Source organism: Myxocyprinus asiaticus, chromosome 6, assembly GCF_019703515.2.
Source record: "Myxocyprinus asiaticus isolate MX2 ecotype Aquarium Trade chromosome 6, UBuf_Myxa_2, whole genome shotgun sequence".
NCBI classification, from domain to species: domain Eukaryota; kingdom Metazoa; phylum Chordata; class Actinopteri; order Cypriniformes; family Catostomidae; genus Myxocyprinus; species Myxocyprinus asiaticus.
The window spans coordinates 39,540,406-39,567,299 of NC_059349.1; the positions used below are offsets into that span (position 1 = coordinate 39,540,406).

Sequence of the window (26,894 nt, forward strand, 5' to 3'; positions counted from 1 at the left end):
TGCAATGAGATGGCGCGTGCTTATGCTTGGGCCACGGTTTACATGGCTTCACAGGCAGCTCAGCAGTAACTTTCGGCTGCGCTGGGTCAGCGAAAAATGGATTCTTTGCCGGGCCCTGACCGGAATTAGATCGCGAGCGTGCCGAGAAAGGGAAAGTGCTACTTCTTTTTGGCAGAAAATGTTTCATCGCTTGAGACGAATGAAAATCTTTTGTGCACTCTAAAATGCCTTCCACGGCATTGCCAAAGAGACCGTTGGGCGAAACCGGGGTGTTGAGGAGTATGGCTTTCTCTACATCACGCATCTCTGTGAGAGTTAGCCAAATATGCCGGTCCAGAACCACCAGGCTGTTCATCGCTTTGGTGATGGCCTGAGTGGTAGCTTTCTTGGCTCGCAGCACCAAATCTGTAGTGGTATGAAGTTCTTTGAAAAGCTCTGGATCGGGGCCTTGCTCATCTGTTTGTTGAGGAGCTTAGCTTGAAGAACCTGGAGCAGTGACATGCTGTGGAGTGATGAACCAACTTGGCCCGGTGCTGTATAAGCTCTTCCAGCCAGTGTGGATGTCAGTCAACACAGCTTGGAGGGGTGGGTGGGGCGGGATTTCCATCCCATGGCAGTATTATGGCAGAGGTGAGCTGTGACCACCTGTTCCACCGGGGGAAGCTTTAAGTAGCCTTTTCCTCTGCATGGTCCACTTTAGTGAAGACGGCAGCATATCCGACCTGAGTGCACGAAAAGTAGAGCGCACGCCAGGTTTTGTAAGCTCCACATGGACCTCAGGGAAGAATGGTGTGCTCCTCCGGACCGCAGTCTGTTGACGACGGCTGGTTTGTAAAAACCATTCATCCAGGCAAGACTTTTCTGGTTCTTCTGGAAGGGACCACTCAAGACCAAGTTCTTCAACCGCCCTTGTGAGGATGCGAAGAAGCTCCTTGTCCATGGCGTGTGCACTCGCCTGCAGCTGCACAGCATCATCCCCATCGTCAGAGCCACCAAACGTAATGAGGCCGTGTGCTCCAATAGAGGGCTGGAGCTCATCACGCACATATTGCACAGGCGAGGATGTTAGATTGGAAGTTTGGAGGTCGTCCTCCTTTAATTCTTCCAGCTCAACCTACTGCCCTGCCGTGCCTCCTCATGTGTTCCATCGAGATATATATATATGTGTGTGTGTGTGTGTGTATATATATATATATATATATATATATATATATATATATATATATATATATATATATATATAGAAAGGATACAGTAACTCCAGCCGGAGCGCTGTGGGAAGCAGGTTGGAGTTTTGCTGATGCGCAGCATATACCATTGACGAGCATCTGAAGCGAAGAACCTGTTCACCCAGAGCGTCTTTGACGGCAATGTGGAGAACTCTTCACCAGAACACACAGGGGAGCTGAAAGCCTCTCGATGCAGGCGCTGAGTACAGGCGACGAGTCGTCCTGTTCGCGTCTTGCTGGGAAGTTCTGTCCGCTGTAAATGTATATTGATGGTGAAGCAGAAAGGGTCTTGAAGGAAGAAAATTCTGAAGAAATGGTGACTGAGCGCCTGCTTATATAGGCCTACTGCGCACCTAAAGAGGCGGGGCTAAGACACCATTGAAGATTGGCGTGATTGTATAAGGGTTTCGTAAAGGTTATGTGAAGGACACTTCATCATAGTGCTTACAGAAATGTCGAATGAACTGAATCAAAAGGGAACCTCACTGTGATCAAATCAGCATATAACCAACACACTGCTTGAAATATGCAACACGACCCAGCACAAGGGGAGCCTGAGATAGCACTATGAGATTGAAAACATAGATTATTTTTGCTTGCTTTCTCTTTCTCCCCTACTTGAGGCTGCGGTGTCTATGTATAACCTTGGGGTTAATTTGGTGTGACTTTGACATTTATAAAATGTATGAACTATGTGGTTTGGACCTAAACTCCAAAAGCCGAGGGGTATCAGGAGAGATGGAGATGGAGGTAAAGGCAGGGATAGCGAGAAAGAGGGAGCAGATGGGTCAGCCATCTGGTAGGAGGAGGAAAGGAAGGGAGATGAGAAGAGGAGGGAGTGCTTGAGAGAGAGAGAGAGAGAGAAAGAGCTGCATGGATAAAATTCATACGAGTAGGAATGAAAAGATCAGATTGGCCTGTGTAAGTGGGTGTATGTGTGTCAGATGTTTGAAGTGTTCGAAGGGGTCCCAGAGACTCAGATGTAGGTATAGGAAGAAGTTGAGGCTTAAGTTTTTGATGCATGTAAAATCACTCAAAAGTTAACAGACTTATCTATACATTTAATCTGCCAGCCAATCTGCTCCATTTACAAACAGATGAAAACCTAAATGCATAAAATAAAGTTGATACTAAGTGTTTTTTTTTACCAAGTGATTTAATTATTTATTTAGTGTGAATATGTATCTTAAGCTTTGAAGTGGAAAAAAATATGTTAGCAAAAAGCTTGTAGAACAGTAAGCAATTCTCCCTCTGCTCTTCTTAACACCATCATGAAGCGGTTTCACTCCACTAAATAATGAAGCTAAATGTGACATTTATTTTAATAGGTTTTTGTTGACATTTAGCTGTCCGTTTGCTGTTTATTTATTGTTAATGATGAATGCTTTTAAATATAATGTTACATGGCTATAATTGGCTATATCCTTAGAAATTACAAAAATCTAAAGGGATAGTTCACTTAAAAATAAAACTTCTGTCATAAATTACTCACCCTCATGTTGATCCAAAACTCCAAAACCGTATGACTTGCTTTCTTATGCATGACACAAAAGATGTTTCAATTAATGTTTTTAGCACCAAACGCAAGTTCTCGCATGAACAGGCAAGCCACTTTGAATTACTGTGATAGTGGTCACTAATGTGTAATGGACATCAAGATTTTTACAGAAACATGACTCTTTTTTTTTCTCTTTATTTTATGTTGTTATTGTTGTGAGCTCACCGGGAAAAATTCCAGACAACTATGTTGTTTGGCAATAAAGTATTCATTGATTGATTGATTGACTGATTGCAGGTTGTTTCTCACGCAAACCTATTGTATGCCTTCAGAAGACTTTGAATATGATGCACAATTAATATGAACTACATTCATGAAACTTTTTTAAAGCTTTAAAGTGAGGCACTATCTACCACTGCTATTGTATTGAAAAGACTGACTATATTGGAAAAAAGTAATACGGGTTTGGATAAACATTATGGTGAGAAAATAATGACAGAACTTTAATTTTGGGGTGAACTATTCCTTTAAAGAGAGAGATCACCCAAAAATAAAAAAATTATCTCACCATTTACTCAACCTCATGTCATCCCAGGTTTGTGACTTAATTAATATTTTTAGAAAAATATCTCAGCTCTGTAGTCCATACAATGCAAGTGAATAATGGCCAGAACTTTAAAGGTCCCAAAATCACATAAAGGCGGCATAAAAGTAATCCACGCAACTCCAGTGGTTAAATCCATATCATTAGAAGCGATATGATAGGGGTGGGTGAGAAACAGATCAATATTTAAGTATTTTTTATGCACAAAGAATACTAATCGCCAAAAACAAAAGAAGGAGTATGTGAAAGTGAAAGTGGAGATTGATAGTAAAAAAGAACTTATTGATCTGTTTCTCACCCACACCTATCATATCACTTCTGAAGATATATATTTAACCACTGGAGTCTTATTGATTAATTTTATGCTGCCTTTATATGCTTTTTGGATCTTTAAAGTTCTGGAGACCATTCACTTGCATTGTATGGACCTAAATCTTTGTGTTCAGCAGATGAAAGAAAGTGATACACATCTGGGATGGAATGAGGGTGAGTAAATGATGAGAGAATTTTCATTTTTGGGTGAACTATCCCTTTAAGGTTATATCACTTAGATGTACAAACAACAGTCAAAAAATGTTTAACATTTTAAAGAATTAACATTGGGTGAAATGGACAGATCTTCAATGCAAAACAGGGCTCCAGACTAAAAAATGACTTAGGAGCCATTGGCTCCTTAACTGAAACATTAAGGAGCCAAATGGCTATTTTTAGTCAACAAATCATATAACTGCTAGATTTAGATTGTTGTTCAGAAACAAGATAGAAAGCAGAAGAAAAGGAAGACTGATAACCCATTAATCGGAGGTTTAATAAACAGTATATATAGTTGAGAAGATACGTAAGTTTGCATTCCCGTTTTGTCTCATCAATGTTCACACCCCTTTCATAATTTATACAAATATAAGGGATATATTTTTTTATTTAGTACTGCCCTTCAGAATCTACATAAGCAGATATTTACATAAAGCATAGTATGCATATAGTAGTGTGTTTCCTTCTTGAGCATCAATGAATGTTTGCACCTTGTGTAATAGTTGTGTATGAGTCCTTCAGTTGTCCTAAGTGTCAAGCTGGATCTCATATATACTGTATGTGGTGCAGGACTTTTAATTATAAAGAAGCATGAAATACACTTGGGACTGCTAATTTGAAATGTCTGCGCTCCCAGTTGCGAACATACTGACAGATGATTCGCTGAGAAAGTGACTGTTTCAAACTGCTAACTTGAGCTCCTGAGTTCACATCCTCGGTAGTGATGAAGATCAGATCATTTTACTGACTTGGATCTTTGAGTCTCGTTCAGCAAAATGAATGAATCTTTATTCAAGTCATTTCGATCATTTGAGCAGAATTAAATTAAAATGTTACATTTTCAATAGCCAAATCCCCCCCAACACGTCTACTTATGCAAACTTTGATTATAGTCCCAATAAGCAAAAAATGATAATGCAGCCACGGACAAATTATGAGAAACAGAAAGATTAGTTCACCTCTGGAATCTTCTTGTCCGAGTCGTTCGTTCTTTTGTCACGTGACAGCCGTATACGCTAAAGAACGAACGACTTGCACAAGAAGACTCGAGAGGTGAACTAATCATTTCTGTTTCCTGTGTCAGCAGTGCATAGCGTATATGGCACATATACATGTGACAAAAGAACGAATGACTCAGACCAAAGAGTTGAAAGGTGAACTAATAATTTCTGTTTCCTGTACAGCGCCTATGCGGTTTTCACATAACAAACGAACGGACGTTGCGCAATGCGCATGCACGGCCAACACAAAATGAACGAATCACTCTCTGAGACTACTCGTTCTTCTGAGTCGCATAAAAGATTAGTTCAAAATGAACGACTCATTCATGAACGACCCATCACTAAGCCTCAGTTCTTTTCGGGTGTTTCATGAAAAAGACCCGGTTCAAAAGAGTCATTTGTTCACGACTCTCTCGCACTGGGTTTGTTGTTGTGTGCTGTGCGACGAGCTCATTACAACAGAACGGGTGAAAAGCAGCGCAAGACACACTGGTTGTGCATGCTATAAAGATGTATTCAATAACTTACAAGATGATATCTGACGAAACCACATATGAACGTGCACAACCCGACTGTCGCCAATGTTGACTAGATTTTAAATTATTGTCGCAATTATTTTTGGTAACATTTGTGACCATTTTAGTCGCAGTCTGGAGCCCTGCAAAATGACAAATTGTGGGTTGTTGTTTTTTTTTTACAAAATCCTATTGCATGATTTCTGAAGACTTTGAATAGGCATTAGACACATTTTAGTGTCTGCTTTTACCTTACCTTTGGGTTCTTTTTAGGCTTTAAAGTGAGGAAGCATCCACTGCCATTGTATTAAAAAGACAGACTAAGAAAAAAAAGAAAGAAAGTAATGTGGGTTTGGAACAGCATTATGGTGAGTAAATAATGACAATTCTTGGGTGAACTATTGCTTAAAAGTTAATTCACTGAACAGTCAAAAATCAAAAAGGTGAATGTGAGAACAAGAATTGGGTAAAAGGCACAGAAATGAGGAGGCAGAGAGAAGGGACGGATGTAAAAATCTGAAGTGAGAAGACATATTATGCTAGAGGGAAAGAAAGGAGAGGGTTTGAAGTAACAAGTCTCAGAACTCACGGTTTGGTAAACTTAAAAAAAAAAAAAATTCTCCCCAATTTTGGAATGCCCAATTCCCATTACTTACTAGGCCCTTGTGGTGGCGTGGTTACTCACTTCAATCCGGGTGGCGGAGGACAAGTCTCAGTTGCCTCCGCTTCTGAGACGTCAGTCCGTGCATCTTATCACGTGGCTCGTTGTGCATGTCACCGCGGAGATTCTCAGCATATGGAGGCTCATGCTACTCTCCGCGATCCACGCACAATTTACCACGCACCCCTTTGAGAGCGAGAACCACTTAATCGCGACCACGAGGATGTTACCCTGTGTGACTCTACCCTCCCTAGCAACCAGGCCAATTTGGTTGCTTAGGAGACCTGGCTGGAGTCTCCCAGCACACCCTGGATTTGAACTCGCAACTCCAGGGGTGGTAGTCAGTGTCAATACTCGCTGAGCTACCCAGGCCCCTCTCGGTTTGGTAAACTTTTAAAAATATCAAAATAATGATCTTTCTAAAAGACCTACAATTTATTCTAGGCAGCCTAAATCTTGAATACACCTTAAATTGGCCTCTTTTGATGATGACTACATACACAATATCTTTAGCAGCTAATTTGTTGAAAATGTTCTCACACAGCAAGAACAAGAGGTCAAGGCATAGTACAAAGACGAGACTTCTAACATTTATCAGTACTTTAATGTTTTACTGTTTTCTAAAAACATGTTCCATGTGCCTCCACCTCTAAATATTTAGCTAAACAATTGTAAAATAATTTCTCATATCTCCAGATTGTTCTCTTGGCTCAGTTAATGAGGATTACCAGTGCTCTTTTTATTATTACCATGAACTGATTGTGTAGCAGATAATATGAAGGATAGTTTGTAGCTACAAGACGATTGCTTTTATTACTTTTAAGCATGCAATAGCTTTTATCTCCTCCCTAAAAGAAAATGTAATGAAAGATTTGATTATAAATGAATCATGCACCCAAAAATTACTTCATTCTGTCATTCTGTCAGTTCTGTCATTATGTATTCACTCTAATGTTGTTCCAAACCCGTATTACTTTTTTTCTGTGGAACACAAAAGGTGAGTTTTTGAAGAATATCCTGGCTGCATATAACAAAAGTGAATGAGGACTGAGGCCGTTAATCTCCCAAATGATAAAAAAGCACCATACAAGTATTATAAAAGTTGTCCATATGGTTCGTCCGGTATATTACAAGAATTCACAGAAGATAGAAAATCGTATTAGTTTGGAATGAAATGAGGGCGAGTAAATAGTTACAGAATTTTCATTTTTGGGTGAACTATCCCTTTAACATGAAAGCATCATCACTTTCCAGGAGCAACTACGGCAGAATGGTAGTACAGAGGGGATTTGACCAAATGACCTCTGATTCTGCTGTCATCGGCGTGCCCTGGCCCTGTTTGAGAGCTGAGAAGGGTCAAGAGACAGGTCAGTGTGTTTAAGTGTGTTGGAGGCGATGAAAATCTCATCTGCCTTGACTGGGGTAAACGAAGGGGTGAGTACGTGTGTTTCTCTGCTCCTCTCTTACTGGTCAACATCAGAAGAGCAGTCAGTCGAGAAACATATCCAAAGAGGGCACGATAGCTGTTGGTTAGGAGGAAAAATAGGAGAAAAATATTTCTCAGAGGTCCGCACCAGTGCATTTATTATTTAGAAACCTACTGTGCTAACGCAAATAATCCTTCTCACTAGCACACATGCACAAAACTTTTTGAAAGTGTCACCCTCTCAACAACAAACCGTCGGTAGATCAAACACGTCCACACACCCACGCGCTTGCACAAATGTGGAGGGAGTCAGCGTGTTATTGTCTGGCACAGTGTAGATGCTGCTTAGGACAGGACCTCAAATGGTAAATGTCAGCAGGAGATGAACATAAGGAGGCCTTATGGGGGAAGCCTCAGTATTGGCATTGACAGCCAACAGGTAGTCAGGTGGAAAGAGAAAACATGCATGTTGGAGACAGAGAACGGGGGACATCAGCAGTTTTATCTCATTTTCCTGGCAGTTATTCCAAGTGCTCTCTACAAGACTGAAACTCGTTGCATTGCACACATTTCCTGTACCTCAACTAGTAGAGCATGGCCAGCAATGCCAATATAATGGGTTCTAATCCCAAGGAACATAAAAACTGAACAAATTAGTTCCTTGAATGCACCAGTTGCGAAAATTTGTTCTTACACAAAGTCAAGCACATAGACTCATTAGAGTAAATTCTTGATGACATATCAACAAATAACATGGAGGAAGAGTTTGCGGTTGTTTTTGCAATGCTTTGCACAGAATAGGATCATTCTCAATCATGATCATACAGGAAATAGGCATGTTGCTAGCCAACGAATGTTCCAGTACCCTGAAATCAACCCCATTTTGCCAAGTTTTTTGGATAATTTCAAATGTGTTTACTTGTTGTCGTGGCGCTACTGCAGCCAAAGACGTGGGTTCTGGTCCCATGGAAACTAGGAAGTACACAGATTCACATAATCAATGATGAGTGTGATTTGGAGGTTACATATTCCCTCTAAGATTACATTTTTACTTCACTGATGGCAGTGGCGGGCCGTGCATTTTACATCCAGGCCTTCAGTGTGATTCATGCCATTAAGAAAACACAGTTTCACAATGAATAAGACACCCTATGCCTTTGGGCATCATACATTATGTCGCCTAGTAATACCAATTGACATTTTAAAAACACATCCACGCACGAAAGCCAGAACTTGAAACGACACTTAATGCTCAAGCAAGCCTAATTTTAAATGCAGCATGACTGTTTTGTGAAATGAACGTCTCCCGAACAGACATTCAAAAATCATAATTTTTCATATGAATCTACCAAGGAGGTCTATAATACCTGGAAAAATCTGTCTAATAATATTTGCGATTTAAATGTTGCTTGCAATAAATTTCGTTTCGTCAGGGTACACGGTTATGCTGCGTTCCATTCAAGTTGAATGTGGGATATTCCTACTTGATCTACGACCATAAATGCATTTCATTCCCCGATATTCGGAACTGCAATGCTCCCGTTAGCTTAGCAGGGGTTTGACTCTCATTATAGATGTCTCCTAGCAACCCAACTAATAAACAATGCTGCAGCTCTAGCATTTGTGCTTCAGGTTTATGATCAGCAAAAGAGATTGTAATTTACCATGTTTTATACACCTGTTTCTGCAGGCATTTGTTAAACAAGCTTTAATATCATGTAATATGGAAACAAACTAATTTATCTATATTACTTAATAAAGTAAATGTTTATCTCTAACTTTTTATATCTCCCTGAGTGTCAACATGTTTGTGTGATATCACATATCTCGGCGAAATCGGAGTTGAGAATTTCTGCACGAGCCTACAAGTTGTAGTTCTGACTTCAAGATGCATTCCATTGCACTTTTCCTAGTAGGAAGTTGGAAAATCCGACTTTCTGAGTTCAATGGAACGCAGCACTACTTTTCAAAACTTGATCTGACACTGAATGCTCAAGCAGTCTAATTTACACTTAGAAAACTCCTGATGTTGCTATAACAATGCAAAAAGCACTTACCAATTTACTTGAGGTGAAAATCAGTCCTTCTCTCCTGTTTAATAAATTAAGCAATCACACGGTCATGCAGAACATCTCGTGTTTTTAAATCCATAAGGATCTCTTTCTCAACGGCAATAACAGCAGTGACAGACGACTCGTCAGCAAGATCTTGTGCTTTTCGCTCTTGAATTAAGTCATCACTTAAAGCGTGATTGCGTCACTCAAGGCCAGCTAGAAGGCCTCAACTGGGACATATCCTAAAGATTACACCCACCAAGATCAAATAAATCAATCTGATTGGCTGATGAATCTGACAATCTGACATTAGATCCGCATTCATTTGCACTGTTGAGGGATTCTGAAGAAATTCTGAAGGTCTGACGGGGTGGAGCTCAAACTCAGGCGTTGCTTTGGGCATGTGATTTGTGAAACAGTTGTCACATTTTGCTTGTAAGCATCAAGGAATAAATTCTGACTGGATAAACTTTTAGTTTTTCTGTATTTGTTTGTAGATTAATTAAGAGTGGAAAGCAATTAAAAATACATAGGCAAAAAGGTGATTGAGAATGAAAGGATGAAAAATATTTATTTATTTGGCAAGTTAGGCCAGCAGAGAAGGCTTTGCTGGCCCTGAGAATTCGCCACTGACTGATGGTTAGGTTTAGGGTTGGGGTTTGGGCGTATGGTTAATAAAATATTAGGGCTGTGAATCGAATAAAATTTTTTAATTGAATTCATTATGTCATACAGCAATTAATAAATTGAATTAATCACTATTAATCGCATATATCAATATTTGCTGAAAAAGGCCCCCAAATAAAGATAAATCAATACAGAATAATCAAAATAATTATAAATATAATAAATAATAAATATAATAGTTCAGATAATTCAAAGGCATTGCATTATAGTGGCAGACATAAGAGTTCATCAATCTGTTCGATGTAGACTAAAGCCATACCCTCACTACACGATTTTTGGTTGGATTTTACTGTCGCAGACAGATTTTTGAGGTCTGCAACAAAACCCTGGATCGCAGCCAAATTGGTGCTTGTTATGGTCGGCGATGCTCATTAAGTATGCACAGTTCAGCAAGGTGATCTGAGTCAGTCTTGAGCTTTCACAGATGCTGTGGTATTTTTAAGCATGTTTGATATTATTGCCACTAGGGGTGTAACAATCCATCAATCTGGATCGATGCATCGATCAAATAACCAACAATGTGATGCCATCGATGCAACACACAAACATCGATGTATATTTTTTAAGATGTACCTTTATTTTGACACACTAATGCCAGCCATGTCCGTGCACATTTTCTTCAGGCAATGTAACAACCTTATTCATCTCACTTGATAAGCACTAAATATGCTTCTCATGTGGGACACGGATGTGCGCGGAGTGATTGAAGCCTGAAGTTGCGCTCTGTTATATCTGTGTGCTTGCGTCAATCGGCTTCCCTCAAAATGCAAGCTCCGGTGACAGGATAGCGCAGAGCGGCTCACATGCGTAATAAATCGGACTTCCCTCGATATCGTGGCGCATCCATTTAAATTTTGCATGAGAATTTTCTGTTTTAAAGCACTATGGAGCAATTTAACCAAGTCAATTGGCTAGACAGCCCCTACATTCTGAACAGTGGAGGGAAAGAGAAAACATCTGACCTGCACCAGCATCAATTACAAGACACTCTGTGGACATTTCACCTGGAAACTGGAGCTCACACTGGCCCATATGTTCAACAACACTTTCAGCTTTGGCCACTGGAGGCAGTGTTTCAAATTTCGGTAAGCACAGACCAATATCGTTCCAAAGCATTCGACCTACTGTCGCTGAATTAACAGTGAGATCAGTCTGTATGGTCTCCAGCTGTAGGTAAGATCCTGAAATTCGCTCTCACACAACCTTACGCATATAACGTGAGTTGATTCTTGACATGTTAAAAAACAAAGGGTTGTTTTTGCACAAATTTGCACGGAATGGGAAAAAAGAAAAAGAGATGAAAAATATGTATAAGACAGTGCTTGAGAAGACCTCTCGCATTTGTTGGTGCGCACACATGATGAAGTTTGAAATGTATCGTAGACTAGTCCCAGCGTGTCTCAAAAGTGTGCACTAAGAGCGTTGGCGACGGGTGTCTGTCGCAGACTTAAAACATCAAAAGGCATCGAGTTTAGTCTTGTAGTGTGCGCCTGGCTTAAGATGCCTCAATTCTTTCTGAACGTGCTTTTGTACTCAGCTGGAAAATTCCTGAATAACGGACTCGGCTGATGTTGCCATTAGAATGTCATTATCTTATATGCTACATCATAAGTGTCTGACAACATTAAAATGCTTAATCCCTGTGCTGTTGTGAAGATATCCAACAATGCTTTTAAAGGATTGTCAGGTGTAATTGAGGTGATACTCAGAGGCTGAAGGACGACGTGGGTAAAAAAAAAAAAAAAAAAAGGAGAAGGACTGAACAACAGTGCCCATCAAAGCCCAACAGATACACAAGACTTGCATACACTCTCACACACAAAGTCTTGGCAGCAACACTAAATGGAGAGAAAACAGTCCTTTTCCGGTGAATAAATACGTACTTTTATGCTTTGACGTTTCATGGACTTCAAAATGTTTCTATAATGGAGGAAGGATAGTCTTTTTAATATTGGACTCACATACTAGGCGCTGTGTTGCCTAACAGAAAATATTTAAATGTGTGTGGAAAATTAAATTACTGTTTCGAGATTGATAGTTTATTACCTTAATAAGGGAGTAATGATGGTATTAACTGTAATGATACCGAAATTATAAGAATGTATGTTATTATAAATTATATTTATGTAAGAGATAGTTATCATGATTGTTGTGATAGGCTGCAGACTGAGGACGGAGAGAGGAGAGAGTACGTGATGAGGGATTTTAAAACAGTCGTTTTATTATGAGAGAGAGAGAGAGAGAGAGAGAGAGAGAGAGAGAGAGAGAGAGAGAGAGAGAGAGAGAGAGAGATGCGATAACAGCGTTTGCCCTGTTCATATTTGACTCCGAGCTTGTCATTGAACACCGACAGACTCACTCAGCGCGGGAAAGTCAACACATTAAGATCGCAATTAAAAGGTAAAAATTCATTTCTTTTTTTCATGATCACACGCCCTGAGAAACGGGCAGAATGTACATAGAGGTATCAAAGCAATGTTTGAAGACAGAAGCTCTATCTCTTTTATATTTTAGGGTCTCATTTTGACTCTTCGAATATGAAATAAACAGTCATGTGTGTCGTACAAAGGATTTATTTGAAATGCATTTATTAAGTACATTATAAAGTGTTTTTCTTAGTTGATTGTTTTTGGTTGTAAATACCTACCAATAACAGAGAAACACCATTGTCTTTTTTCAGTTTACATGCGCCTGTATGCATTCATTCTATCATTCATTTCTATCCAAAGTTCGCTGTTTGATTTTGTTAACAATGTTTAGACCATCCAACATTGTCAGGTGAAAGTACCGAGGGAGTATGCGCTAACTGGATAAGGTATGCATGCTGTCCGTGCAAAATAAGTGAGCAGCGGTGGTGTTGTGATATATACGAGTATGAGTTATTAATTTCGGGACTCACTCTTAGGAGACGCAGACCTTCCACATCACTGAGCGCGCACTGAGTTTGAGCAGACGGTGCGCGCTTCTGTCTGTCTGTCGCCGTTCAGTGATCCGCGCGGGGCAGCAACAGACACGTATACCCTGGTGTGCGCGAGACATGTTTTACCGATGTCTTTAGTGGGTCAGAGCGTCCTTAATGACGGCAAACTGGACTGTGTCCCTTCATTGACGACACTCATTTGAATAGCTAATAATGTTTTTATGCGCAAAGTAAGTCGCGAGAGCGTGCAGGTCTGGGACGTACGCACTGCTGCTCGTGCCATGCGTTTTCCAAAATATGTTACTCGCGCAAATGTCCTAATAGCAGGACAGCTTTTTTATGTTTGTGTTTATTTCTAATGCTGATTCCAGCTCGTTGGCTGTGGGTAGATTTGCTCGCTGTGCTCATTACCCGTGGTTTTTGAGAGAAGTATCTGATGCGTGTTTGGATTGTGAGCTGCGTTGTGATTGTATCTCATGTGTGTCACCAGTGTTCGTGGGTGTCTGGGCATGTTGTGAACTGTGTTTGTGTGTCTTTAAATGTGTACATGCGTTTTCCATCTCTACTTAATAACGAAGACAGTGGATGGAGGTTTCTCAGGTTAGATGAAACATCCTTGATCCTGTTGAGCATTTTCTTGTTGTCACTTAACCAGTAAGAAAGAAATGGTCTGAAGTACCACAGCCACATTCAAGCAAAAAAAAAAAAAAAAAAAAAAAAAAAAAAGGTTTTAAATATTTTAGGTAATAAATTAATACAGTATTAATAGAGGGACACAATACATGCATGACCCCCCATACAACTTTTAATGGGAAACATATTAGTAGGCATATGTAGAAATTGTAAGATTATGTTAATGAATACAACCTTATGGTATAGTGCTACTGTTTCTCCTTTGTCTAAATGATCAAGCTTGCATTAATCAGCAAATTGCCAAAATTAAAGGTGTGTGGTTAGTTTAGTGTTACGCCATGAAGATATACAGTACCTGCTGGCTGGTTAATGGTTTGTAGTGTTGGATATACAGTAATTGTGACACAAAGTGTTGGGGAGTGTTTAAACAGAACAACTGTGTTACAACACCTCCAGGCTCCCACTAAAATCAACTTCCAGGCCTTTTCTCATTACTGAACACAAGAGTTTAAACATTTCATGCCTTGCCTTTGCCTGTTGCCATGGGCTGAGCCAAGAAAAATTATAAGCAGAGGATGGAAAAAGAGAAACTATTATAGATACAGATTTATTAGCACTTGAGGAGGAGCAGAAAATAAGTTTAAAAAAGGGTCAAGCACATAGAAAACAAAGAGAAAAAACAAAACAAGAAGAGTGGTGAGGTAAAAAAAAAAAAAAAAAAAAAAAAAGGGATGCACCCGATCTTTTACTTCAAGAAATATCTTCCCCTGTGCTCGTGTCGCATTTGTTTACGACACACATGAGAACTAAGGCCATTTTGCCTTGAATGACATCAACCTGGTGCAACGCAATCTGAAAGTGCATTTTTAATCAGTATTGGTTTATACCCTGTGTTCAAGTATCATATCGGGAAAGAAAGGGGGATTAGTGCGACTCAAGAGATAAAGAAAGGAAAGTCCCAGAAATGCGAGTCTATGGACACATCAGATTGATGACAGACTTTTCTGTCTTATCTGCATGGAGCCCAATTTAAAACTCTGATGTGTCTACTGCAATGGATGGGCCCAGAAAGAATGAAGTGTTTGTATTTATGACTCCATCAAACACCTTGCACTCCCAACTACATTTCAGCTAGTATTTTGTTTGGGCATATGATGTCAATATGCATGTCTTTCTTCATTTTTTCATTTTATCCTTTCTTTTAATTATCTGTGTGTGAATTTCTGCTACCAAATGAAAAGCATTTTGCTCCTTTGAAGGATTTTGTTTTAACAAAAGGACCTAGATACCAAAGGAGTTTTTTTAATGATTGTTTGTTTTTAGCCTGTGTATATGCATTTTGTGTGATGCACAAAATCCCTTTCAGCTTGGCTAAGCTTCAGTAAGGGGAGGTTTAATGTTACAAAATGGGCCAGGCAGGAAGCAGCTTGCAGTTCAGGTGAACAATCCTCTGATTTTATTTAACATGACTAGAGCAAACCGTGTCAGCAATAAGCTTGCAATTGTTTACACCCAAGGAGCTCTTGCATTTACCAAGGGAAAAATGGAGAAGGAGAGAGAACATAAGACAAAATGATAGAGAAGGAGGGAACCATGTTGAAGTAGACATAAGACATTGGCTCAGTGACTTATGTGTGTTACAAAGGCTTTCTTTAAAACAAGAAAATTGCAATAGAGAGATACTGGGATTGTCACTGACAAGATATTCACGACATTGGAATTGCAATAGACAGAGTCTATAGAGTCTGTAGACAACAATAAGGACAAGCAAGGAGTACAAGAGAAAGGACGAGAGGAATTGAGGGATGATGAAGATGGTCTAAATGTGTTTGTATTCAAGGCTCAACAATAAAGATGGCCCGATGGCCTAAAACCACTGATAGAGATTTTCTCAGCCCAGTAGATGGATCTGTCACTTGCCCTATCCAGACTGATTGCACTGTGAAATTGGTGGCAGTAGGTCGAAAGTTCTGCTACTAAAATTGTTCTGTGTTTACTGAAATTCAAGCACTGCACCCAGAGGCTAAAGCTGGAAGTGTTGTTGAAGATATGGGCATGCGTGAGCTCTAGTTTCTCCAAGTAGGTTGAGCTGCAGGCCGGAGATCTCCATATGGAGGCAGAATATCCCAAAGAGGGTGTGGTTACTCTAAAAGGGGGTTGCACCAACTCCAAAAGGGGGCATCAATTCCACACACAGTTAGGGTAAGTGTAAGAGTTAGGTTAGGGGCTCCTTATATCTTTGCTGGTGTTTTGGAGCTCCCGCCCCTTTTTGGGGTTCTGCCTGCAGCTATACCCTTCTCAGTTTCTGGGTGAAATGTCCACAGAGTGGTGCCAAAAGCGAGTTGTATTTTTATTTGTAAATGATCTAATACAGTCAACAGGAATGCATATTTTATGAATCTTACTCACTAACCCAAACCCCAACCCTAAACCTAACCGTCAATGGAAGAAGAATGTAATAAATGCAACTTCCAAATCACGCTCACCGTTGTTTATGTGTGCGCGATTACTTCTTATTTTCCATATGACCTGAATCAGTGTCTAGAAGTGCCAGAAGGAAAGGCAATCACACTTGAATTGATGCAAAATGGGGTATGGGACTTGTCAGTAATTCTGCAAAATCAGGGTACATGAACATTTGGTACCAGCATGTTGATTTCCCATGTGATCATGTTCCCTATTATGCCACTGCTGCATTTTTACTACACCGCACGGTGGCTTGTGTTTTTGTACCTTGCAAACTTAAAGGTGCTGCAAGCAATTTCAGCCGTTCTACTTCCACGAGACTGAGCCGTTGGATTAGCCATGCCCCCTTTTTCCAAAAACCCAAACTCAAAAGATGCTAAATGATCTTTATTGAGAGCAGAATCGGTTGTTAAAAATAACAGTAGTAAAGTAGCGCCCTCAATTGACAACTGTTATGAACAAAATGGCATTAAAACGCATTATGCCTCAATAATTCGCTGCAACTACAATACTATAAGAACGCGCAAAATGATTGACAGGCAGAAAGCGTCATTGTCCACGCTTCGCAGACACATTGTTGTTTTCTGTTTACAGAGTCTAGAGCTGTCAAAGACCGGTGAGATATCTCAGGACACTTATTTCGTTAATATCTTTCAGGGAGTAGGACATTTTTTTTGCATACATTTCCATGAAAAAATAGCTTACAACACCTTTAAACATTTAGTTTTGTGTAATGTGTTAAACGTTGTTGTGAATTCTGCAGATTTAACCGTATCACCGTGGTATAATTTTCTCAGTTAGCTTACATAGATGAGGTTTTGTCAAAATTGCAACAATGAATTGTGATAGCCTTGGAAATATCACACAAATCATTACTGTTTTGGCATTGTATGCCATCGTTTCCTATCTAATCTAAGTTACAATAGTTGCAAATTAAAAACCTAATATATTATTTGTTGTCATTCTTTAAAGAAATCTTACTGTTAAATGAAGAATATAAATACATTTTTTCAAACACATAAATGTTTCAAAAAACAAAATATATAATTTTTTTGTGATGGGACCAAAAGATCTCAAAAGAGCTTCTATCTACAACAGGTTGTTGTGTAAAATAAAGTCGACAAGTTTATTTGATAAGAGGCCCTTTAGAGACCAAGTTGACGTGAGTATTAGCCTAAAGCTAACGTGGGGCTCTCTGTGCCAACCTGAATCAAATTTTTCTCTTTACATAGTAATGGATTGCTCAGCATCTTTCTGACCTGACATTTAACATTGAGAATAGTTTTTTTTTTTTTTAGTTTATACGTTAGCTGACTAAAACAAGCTTCTTTTAGTCATGGTTTTAAATATATTTGAAGGGATCTGCCTCTGCAATGTATTAACATGAGTAAGAGAAAGAACTTCCTTAGCTCTCCATGCGAGAGAATCGGGGGAAGTGATACCTTTGATCTTTGTGTATTTAAAGAGTTTGCGGAGATGATAGGTAAAAAGCCTACGTGCTGGAAGAATCTGCTCTGTATTATGTGGCACACCCCGGCCCCCCCCCCCAATAATCAAAACAAGCAAGTACACCCCCACCATATTTATAACACGATCAATGGAAAAATGTAAATTCTTCACACTGTAACCACCCCCCCCCCCCCCAATGTTCAAGTCAAATCTACGCTGCACAGCAAACAGTTTTGTTATTTAAATTTTTTTTCTGAATATAGTGGGAGGCAGTTGGGTTCTTTTGTGCCAAAGGCAGTAAGTGGTCTCTTCTGATATGCAGTAAGTGGGTTTGTAGAATGCTGTTAAAGTACAAAGTAAAGTATCTCTGTAAGGTCTATTCACACATAAAGCAAATATTTACAAACAAATTTCAGTAGAGACAATTTATTCTTTTAGACCTAGTTTCCCCCATGTTCTGTGAAAACCTCACTGACCAGTAAGATATAACCTTTTGGGTAATGTGTCTAATCATCTTAAATCCTGGTCTTAGATAGTAAACATTTAAATAAAAGTCTGTGTGATGTTAGGAATGTTTGCATTAGGTTGACATTGTTTTGTCCGGGAATATGTGTGTGGCCACGAGAGGGTCTAATATGTCTGAGCCCAACCCCTGACACAGGCATCCAACAGGAATTGTGAAAATCCTATTGTAAATTTGCCTTCTCTACGAAGATAATTGGCTTATTCCTGTGTTAAATTGGCCTGTTCTACAGGATGTTGAGTGGGTTTAACACGCTCTTGCTGCAGACACAGTGTGTCAGTTTCTATGCTTCTCTGGGACTCAGACGGGTATTACACGCAGAATTATTGTATGACAATGATGGACTGATAGCTGTGGAGGGCCCTCAATCAGAGGAATAACATGCAATGCAACATGGACTGGCATACGCTTTATCAGACAGACAGACAGATAGACAGACAGATAGACAGAGATGTATTCCCCCTCACTCAGTCATGCACTGCCTTTTTGGAAGAGCACAAATCAACTGTGAGATGGCTGGCTGGTCGTCTATGCAGAATTTTAAATGTGAAATGTCATTCGCAGTTGCCATGTTGGCTCATATCGAAGGATGGTTAAACTTCACCCTGTTTACTTGCTGTCAGCTATTCGCTGTCCTCCTACAGAAAACTGATGGCAGTCATGAACATCACAAAGTTACCTCCAATTTCCCTGGTCTTATTTGGAAGTAGAACGAGACAGCAGTGTCTCCAGCAGTGCTATTTAACAGCGGCAAAATACATAATGGGGGACTGCATGTGCATGGCTTACCCCCTCTGCAAATAAAAAGTTAAGAAAACACTGACCACATTTACATGCACAAAACAGTTTATTCCAGGGTTTTTGCACAAAACAGCGTTCTAAAAAAAATTAATGTACACGAGAATGCCGATTTCCTTACGCCATTTAAGGAATTAAGAGGTTTAACACACCCACGTTCCTCCCAGAGAACGCAACTTATGTGGTCATGTAAACGCATAAGCGCCATTCTTACAGGTTTTTGAGGAGTGTGCATGAACATGGAACAGACTGGATAACAAATGTCATAGGATGAAGCCCAACAACAAGTCAACACAGCGGAAAGAAATCAACATTTCTGGAAGTACAGAGGAAAAAGGAAAAGCACATACACTATAAACTATACATACCAATATAAAATATCGACCATCACTTACATTCGTGTATATACAGAGTTTTAGGTACGGGGGAAACCCCACTATTGCAGCGCAGTAAGGAAACAAACACAGCAACAACTCTGGAATATCTGGAAATAAAGTAAAGCAATGGAGAATAAAACAGTGAAGTCTTCCTAGGATGCCATGTTTGTTATTTACACAAGGGTCGTGGAGAAATTACGTTGCTGTGGAGAAAGCTGCTTACTGATTGAGCGTTTGTATACGGGAGTAAAGAGTCACTTATATAGTGCATGTAAACGGGAATGCCGTTTTCTGGCAACAAGCTGCTTTCTCGTAATAAGCCGCATTCTGGTGTCCATGTAAAAGTTGTCACTGAGTGACAGTTTATTTTTTCCTAGCTGAAATAGTATGCTAGCTACGACTTGAGCATTTCCAATGTTCCAAACATAACCTATATGATACCCTCCATGACCACTTTTCCACAATGCCTGAAGCCCCAATTATGTCACATTTGACTCTACAAACCAAACTTCGACTGACTCTGACAATAGCTGCTTTTCCACTATCGGGCAAGTGCGAGCCAGGGCTATCAACTGGCCAGCTGGGGCCAATTAATACGCCTCTGCGGGGCCAACGTCACACACCCCACCCATTTCACAAGCAAGAGGGAAGCTCAAATTTATATCAAATTTAAACAGCAATATAAGTTAGTGTTGACAACTCACCAACTGTAACTGCCATGATGTTCCAAGTGGACTCTCCACTAACAGCATGATGATGTCCTAGCACACCGTTTTACTGGTTGTTTAGATCAGTTACTATCAGAAATAATTAATAATTATTTCTGTAGTTATTAATTCATATTTAAATTAATTAATTGGATCTAACTCATTAAAACCTCATATGGGGCTCCAGTAAATGTAGTGTGCTACGTTTAGGAGCAAGTTTGGTTATTAGCAATAATTAATAATTATCAAAGATAATTATTAATTATTAAAATCAATAGAACATTGATGAGAATCAGTGGTAGCTTTTTTAATCCTTTAAAATCAACAATTATCAAAGATAATCGTCAATTGTTAACATCGATGAAACATTAATTAAAATGAACACTAGCTTATTGATCATTCAAATTCAACAATCATCAAAGATAATTATCAATTATCAAAAATCAATAGAATATTAATAAGGATTAACATTGATGGGGCACCACCCTGGAATCAGGGACTAGTAACCAAATATTAAAACAGTCTCAATATTAGATTGTTATCTTAGGAAAATTGACATCCGAAGAATATCGATTTTTGGGAAAAAAACAATGAATGAAGGTTTGAATCCGAGCACTGACATACCGTCAGCATGACACAGGCGTACGCAAAAACAAACCAAAACACTTCTCTTTGTAATATAAACAAAAGTTTATTTATGCAGTAATATCAATTAATAATTAATACAATGCAGTCAATAAACTTCCGACTTACAACTACAAACTAAACAGTGACATGATTAGATATGGAAATAAAAATAATCCTATAACACATAAGGTGTGTGTGTGACAGTGTGTGTGTGTGTAAGGAGGGACACGCACAAAATTGCAGACGTGACTCTCATGGAGAGTATGTCACGCGAGACTTCCGGCCAGGGAATATGACCGCGAATGGGGGCGGAGATGGCGTCTACCAGTTACCGTGTATATCCGCTTGTACGATAGCTTAGGGACAAAGCTGGGCTTTAGCATTTAAGCTATCTACGAGCCAAAATGTGTGCCAGAATGTTTGTGAGGGGTCGCGTGCCTGCGTGTGTGTGTGTGTGTGTGTGTGTGTGTGTGTGTGGTTAGTACGAGAGAGAGAGGTGACAGCTCTAAAGCAGATTTCGCGGTCGTGGGAGAGAAAGCAGCTGTTTAGTTTATCGCTCAGAGACGCTGTGGACGGCTCGTAAACAGTCCCGCGTACTTTGACTATTTTGAACTCAGTTGCTGTCTCACCCGCGATGGCGAAATTGCACAACAATCCAATTTGGTTGGACCACAATACAGCAAAACAAATTCGTGATAATTAATACCCTGAGTATTAATAATGAGCGGACATGGCGGTCCGTAAACTGTACAAGCAAAAACCTTGAAACACAAGAATAACACACTATAATATTCTATCTCTGCCCAGACGTAAACCTCTTACTTGAATCGCATGAGGACACAGGTAGACTGTGTTTTCCTCCGTCCTTTAACTTTGACCCGGTTCCTTGAGGCTCTGTGATGACGGGAGGCCGTTTCCTCGCTCTGTCGGCGGGCGGTACGGCTGTTGATTGTCAGCGGGCGGTACGGCTGTTGATTCTTGGCGGGCTGGCGGAGAACTCAGAAATGTCGACTTGATTGAAGATGGAAGAGAAATCTTTAATCTCTTCACTTCTGTAGGCAAACGGATGAAGATGCGAATTGCTCGGCGGTCTCCTTCGGATCCGTTAGAGTGTTCGGTTTAACACAGAGTAATCTCAACTCGTCCAGCGAGATGGAGATTGTATGGCTACAATTTCAAGTCGGACGTTACTTCCTTGTGCCACGAGGTTGCACCTGAGAGCAGCAAAAAGTTCCATCTATATTCGGTGAACTAAGTCGCTGGAAGTGAATTCTGGATGCATTTCTGAATTATTTCAACTCCTGATGATGTCATGTTTGAGGGACGTTCTGTTGTGTGCCTCATCCAATAGGAGTTGAGAGCTTGATCCTTTAGTGAGCAAGGCTTCATGGATCTGTAGTCTGTTTTGGACTCCCTTTGTTTGATTTTGGCACGATTTTTATCAGTAAAATTTACGACTTAGAAGGTGGGGGCTTGAGTTATGTTTTTACGACTGTGTTAGGCCTGCCTTTGTCTTCTATCTGAATACATGAGGCCCAACACCGTCTATGATTCACCGAACCATGGAAAGTAATTTCTTTGGGCACCACTTTTTCCATTGGGCATTTAAAAAAATTTGTACTGTGCCCCCATTTTTTCCTCCCCCGAACCTGTACCGTTGTGCTCTGGATACACAACCAGGGAAGTTAGGTGAAACTCCGCCTTTGACATTGAACCCGCCTCAATCCCAGATTGGCCTTGTTTTGTCCAAGGGCAGGCCGTAGCCCCGAAAAGGCATGATGAAGCCCCGGAAGTGACAGTGGGAACGCAACTGGCCCTGGCACGCACTAGCACGCCCTCATTTGGCCCGATAGTGGAAACCCGACTAATGATCTTTTCTCACCTCGTGCAGAGCTGCAAATCTCCAATCTCAAACTCTTTCACATTTGCAGTAAAATATAAATGTTTTTTAGCTGTGTACCTTAATCATTATCTCCACATCAAACGAACAGAGCAGGCTTTAGTCATGGCTTTGAAGATTTTTTCTCATCAGTCTTGTGCCTCAAGGAGACACTAGATAAGTGTGTGTGTGCTTGAGCACGCTTTAACACTTTAGCTGCAGTTGAAACCCAAATGGAAAAAAAAATTATGAATTTGTTTGCAGCCTTTGGGGCCTTAAATAGTTAACATGAAGAGTCCAGAGGCACAATGTATCCCATGTACACACTTAGACTGGAAAATGAGTGCTGTGAAGACAGATGAGTTTGTCAGCATTCGCAGCTGCTTGCAGGAATGGAATCAGACAGCAGCAAGTATAATTGTGTGATGTGACCGAAAAAGAATTAGAGTGCGTCGAGAAATTTATGAAAGCAAGTATTCCGTAAACAATAACAAAAGCAAAGGATTCAAATAAAACTTCTCAATGCAAAATTAATTTTACAATGAAAGGAAGTCTGCAATGTTTGCTTTATAAGTAATCCCTGATCTTCAGAGACAAGTTCAGGACAAGTAGGACAGCTGTGAAATATTTAGCATGGAGAGGAGTGATATAATACTCAGTAAATTCTCAAGAGTGTTGCGCTGTATACAAGGATTGTTTTACTGCTAAGTCAACATTAAACGCTGTTTGCAACCCATTTAACATAATTTTAAGTTAAATAGGATATTCAATGAGAAAAATGTAGGGTGGTACTTGATTTTATCAATCAGGAATTAATTGGATTGTGAAAAGTGGTGGATTGTGAAAATGTGACAGGTTTATTATATGACAGGTTTTTGGGTGGGAGGGGCTGAAAAATAAGAGGGCTTGGTGACATCATCCGAAAAGGAAAGTCATTTCAGAGGCAGAGCAAGTTGTTAAATTTTTTTGAAAGATTACGAAAACAGACTTTTTTGGGTCATAATGTGCATAATGTGCATGTTGAATTCATCATTCTTGCATGAATTCCTACATTTGAAAGAATGAAAAACTAGAAGATAAAAAATCTGAGTCAGTGATTGTTCATTTGTTTTTATACATTAGTACAGAGGGCATTACTATAAAGGACTTGCTCCCACATACTTGTTCTTTTATGTGGTCTTTTGTTTGTCAATGTGTACAAAAGCACAATGCGTTCACACCCACAGTAATGTTTAACAGTGTGTTGAAGTATCAACAAACCCCTCCACATCCAACTACTTTTCAATTTGATTTAGAAAACGAGCATTGAAAGTTGTGTGTGTGTATGTGTGTAGTGTGAGTGTGGGTGAGTGAGGATTTATTCCTGAAGTTCTGTTTACCAGTGTGAATGATTATCCTCGTTTGTTAAAATATGACTCTAATTATGTGACTCCAGCGAAGAGAGAGAGAATGAGAGAGAGAGAGATAGAGGTTGTAATAACCAGAACAGGAGTGTTGTGAACCTGGTTCATTGGGAGCATAATTAATGAAGTGCGGTTCAGTTGTCATGCGTGATATTTTAGCAATAGATCTACTTGAGGAAGTCTTTTGATAAATAGGCAATTAGAGAGAGTCCCCTTATGCCTGCTGCCTGACTGATCTCCTTTTAACAGCACTCCTGTTTCTCTGATAAAATGCTAAATGAATCGTCAATACCTGGGTCCAGGGAACGCTGAGCTTGTGATTTTAATTGTAATAGGGTGTCACAAACTGATGGGATAAATGAATGTGTGTTTCTCTCTCTCTGTGTATGTGTGTGTACGAGTGAATGTGTCTTTTTTGGGCCTCTCCTTTCGATCATGTTTTTCTACCTATTAGGGTTGTTACAATGGATTTTTCCTGGGTCAAAAATGGTCTTTGGTGGTGACTGACATATACGGCTGTCCACATGCTCAAAGGTGGTTTATTACATAATTGCATTTAATTATTATATAACATAAATACTTAATTGCATTTCATGTTTACACTGGATATGAGTTATGTTTTACAGTCTACATATATGGAATCTTTTGAATTCAATGCAGAATTTTTTACTTTAATCTGGTGAATTTTAGGGCTGCCACCCTCAATTTTTCACACTCAAATTTAAAAGCTCACCATTCACACATACTGTGGACTAAATGCAAAAAATTGGTCTCATTTTTCAGAGAACACCCCAAATAAAATAAAAAGACTCCAGTTAATCATAAATAATATTGTACATGTTTATAATCTTATGATAAACAGATTTTGTTTAAAAAAAAAAAATTGTCCTAAATTTGTAAACATGCAATTTTGGTTCTGTTCACTCAACCTCTCTTTGAAAAGTCTCATTTTATTCCACTAGATGGCAGCAAGATTTTTTTTTTCTCTATCACATTCCATCACAGTATACAGATCTGAAATGTAGGTGGCACTCTAATTCATTTTAGCCCTCACAGATGTGCTCGTCCATAGACATTCAGTCTAATGTTAAGTTCAAGCACCACCCTTGTTGTTTCATTTAATATCTTAGCCTCTGAGTGGACTAGAAGCTCAATCTAGGTGAGATCCTCCCCTTTGCGATGATGTATAACGTTTCATCATCAATAGTGTAAGTAACATAAATTCAGGTTATCTCTGAAAAGTTCAGATTCTAAGCTTTCAAATGATACCTCATATGCTTGATTTATGTATACAGAGACTTTAAAGGTGCTGTAAGTGATTTCTTCATGGAAAGGTATGAAAAAATTTTTCCTACTCCCTGAAAGATATTAATGAAGTGCCTTGAGATATCTCACTGGTCTCTGTGACAACTCTAGACTCTGTATACAGCAAACAAAAATGTGTCCGTGGTCAATGATGCTTTCTGCCTTTCAATCATTTTTCGCGTTCTCATAGTATTGCAGTTGCAGCGGATTATTGAGGCATAATGCATTTTTTTTGCCATGTTGTTCATAATAGCTGTTAGTTGAGGGCACTGTTTTACTATTGTTGTTTTTAACAACCGTTTCTGCTCTCAGTTAAGCTCATTTAGTATCTTTGGAGTTCGGGGATTTGGAAAGAGCGGGCGTGGTTAATCCAGCGACTCAGTCTCGTGGAAGTAGAATGGCTGAAATCGCTTACAGCACCTTTAACGTTTTAAACTCCCCCCTTGGACCATAGAATTTAAGGGATTGGTGCTATGTGAAATCAAACTAAACTTAAAGGGATAGTTCAGCCAAAAATGAAAATTCTTTCATCATTTACTCACCCTCATCCCAGATGTGTATGTCTTTCTTTCTATTGCTGAACACAAACGAAGATTTTTAGAAAAAATAGCTCTGGAGGTACTCACAGTGCAAGTGAATAGGTACCAAAATTGTGAAGCTCCTAAACGCATATAAAGGCAGCATAAATGTAATCCATATGACTCTAGTGGTTAAATCTATATCTTCAAAAGTGATGTGATAGGTGTGGGTGAGAAACAGATCAATATATAAGTACATTTTTACTATAAATTCTCCTCCCTGCCCAGTAAAATAAAAGAAGAACAGTGTGAAAGTGAAAGTGGAGATGGTAAAAAAGGACTTAAATATTGATCTGTTTCTCACCCACTTGCCTGTGTTTATGGCACTGCACTGTAAATATATGGGCAATAACATATAAGGGTTTAACGTCTGGACCTCCAAGACTTATCAACAAATTATGGACAAAGTTTTCCTCCTGTCTAATACATGTTCTGTTTGAATGATGTTTGATATTTTGAAATAGGCCTTGTTAGCCTTCAGATATTCCTAAAGGTTACTTAGGAGCCCGATGAAAGGAAAACAACATCTGTTATTGAGTTGGAAACAAACATTTTCATAAGCACAGTCCCAAGTTCTACTCATGGGAACAGTCAGAATATTATTTTGCTGAATTATTTAAGAAAAATAGTAGCCTTAACACATTTAGAAACTAACTACAAATGCCACTGTTGTATTAAAAAAGTCTAATAGATTCCACATAATAGATTAGCATATTTAACATGAAACTGCAACATTTTTGTCAAAATACCTCTGTTACTGTTACTGCTGTAAAATCGTGATCAGTTTTAGTAAGAGTGATTATGTGTATTTGAAAAACCTTTATTTTGGCACGTCAAAATAATCCAACAGAGCAAATCCCTTGTGCGAGTGGTTCTGTGATGGCCAGCGTGAGTTGCGTCAAACACGAAAACCAGGCTTCAGTCGTGCTGCACAAACATGCGTCTCAGATGAGAAGCATATTTAGCACATGTAAAGCGCCAAACACGAGATGAATATCATTACATTTTGTTGCAGAAAAATTC

General features: G+C 39.4%; 1 protein-coding gene across 1 annotated transcript in view; it reads left to right on the top strand.

Annotated features, from left to right (window-relative positions):
* Window positions 1-12,508: 12,508 nt before the first annotated feature.
* LOC127442342 (uncharacterized) overlaps window positions 12,509-26,894 on the top strand; it is a 219,310-nt gene continuing 204,924 nt past the window's right edge. Inside the window, exon 1 of the mRNA XM_051700298.1 lies at window positions 12,509-12,606. The gene's annotated coding sequence lies outside the window, so the exon portion shown is untranslated. The remainder of the gene's footprint in view (window positions 12,607-26,894) is intronic.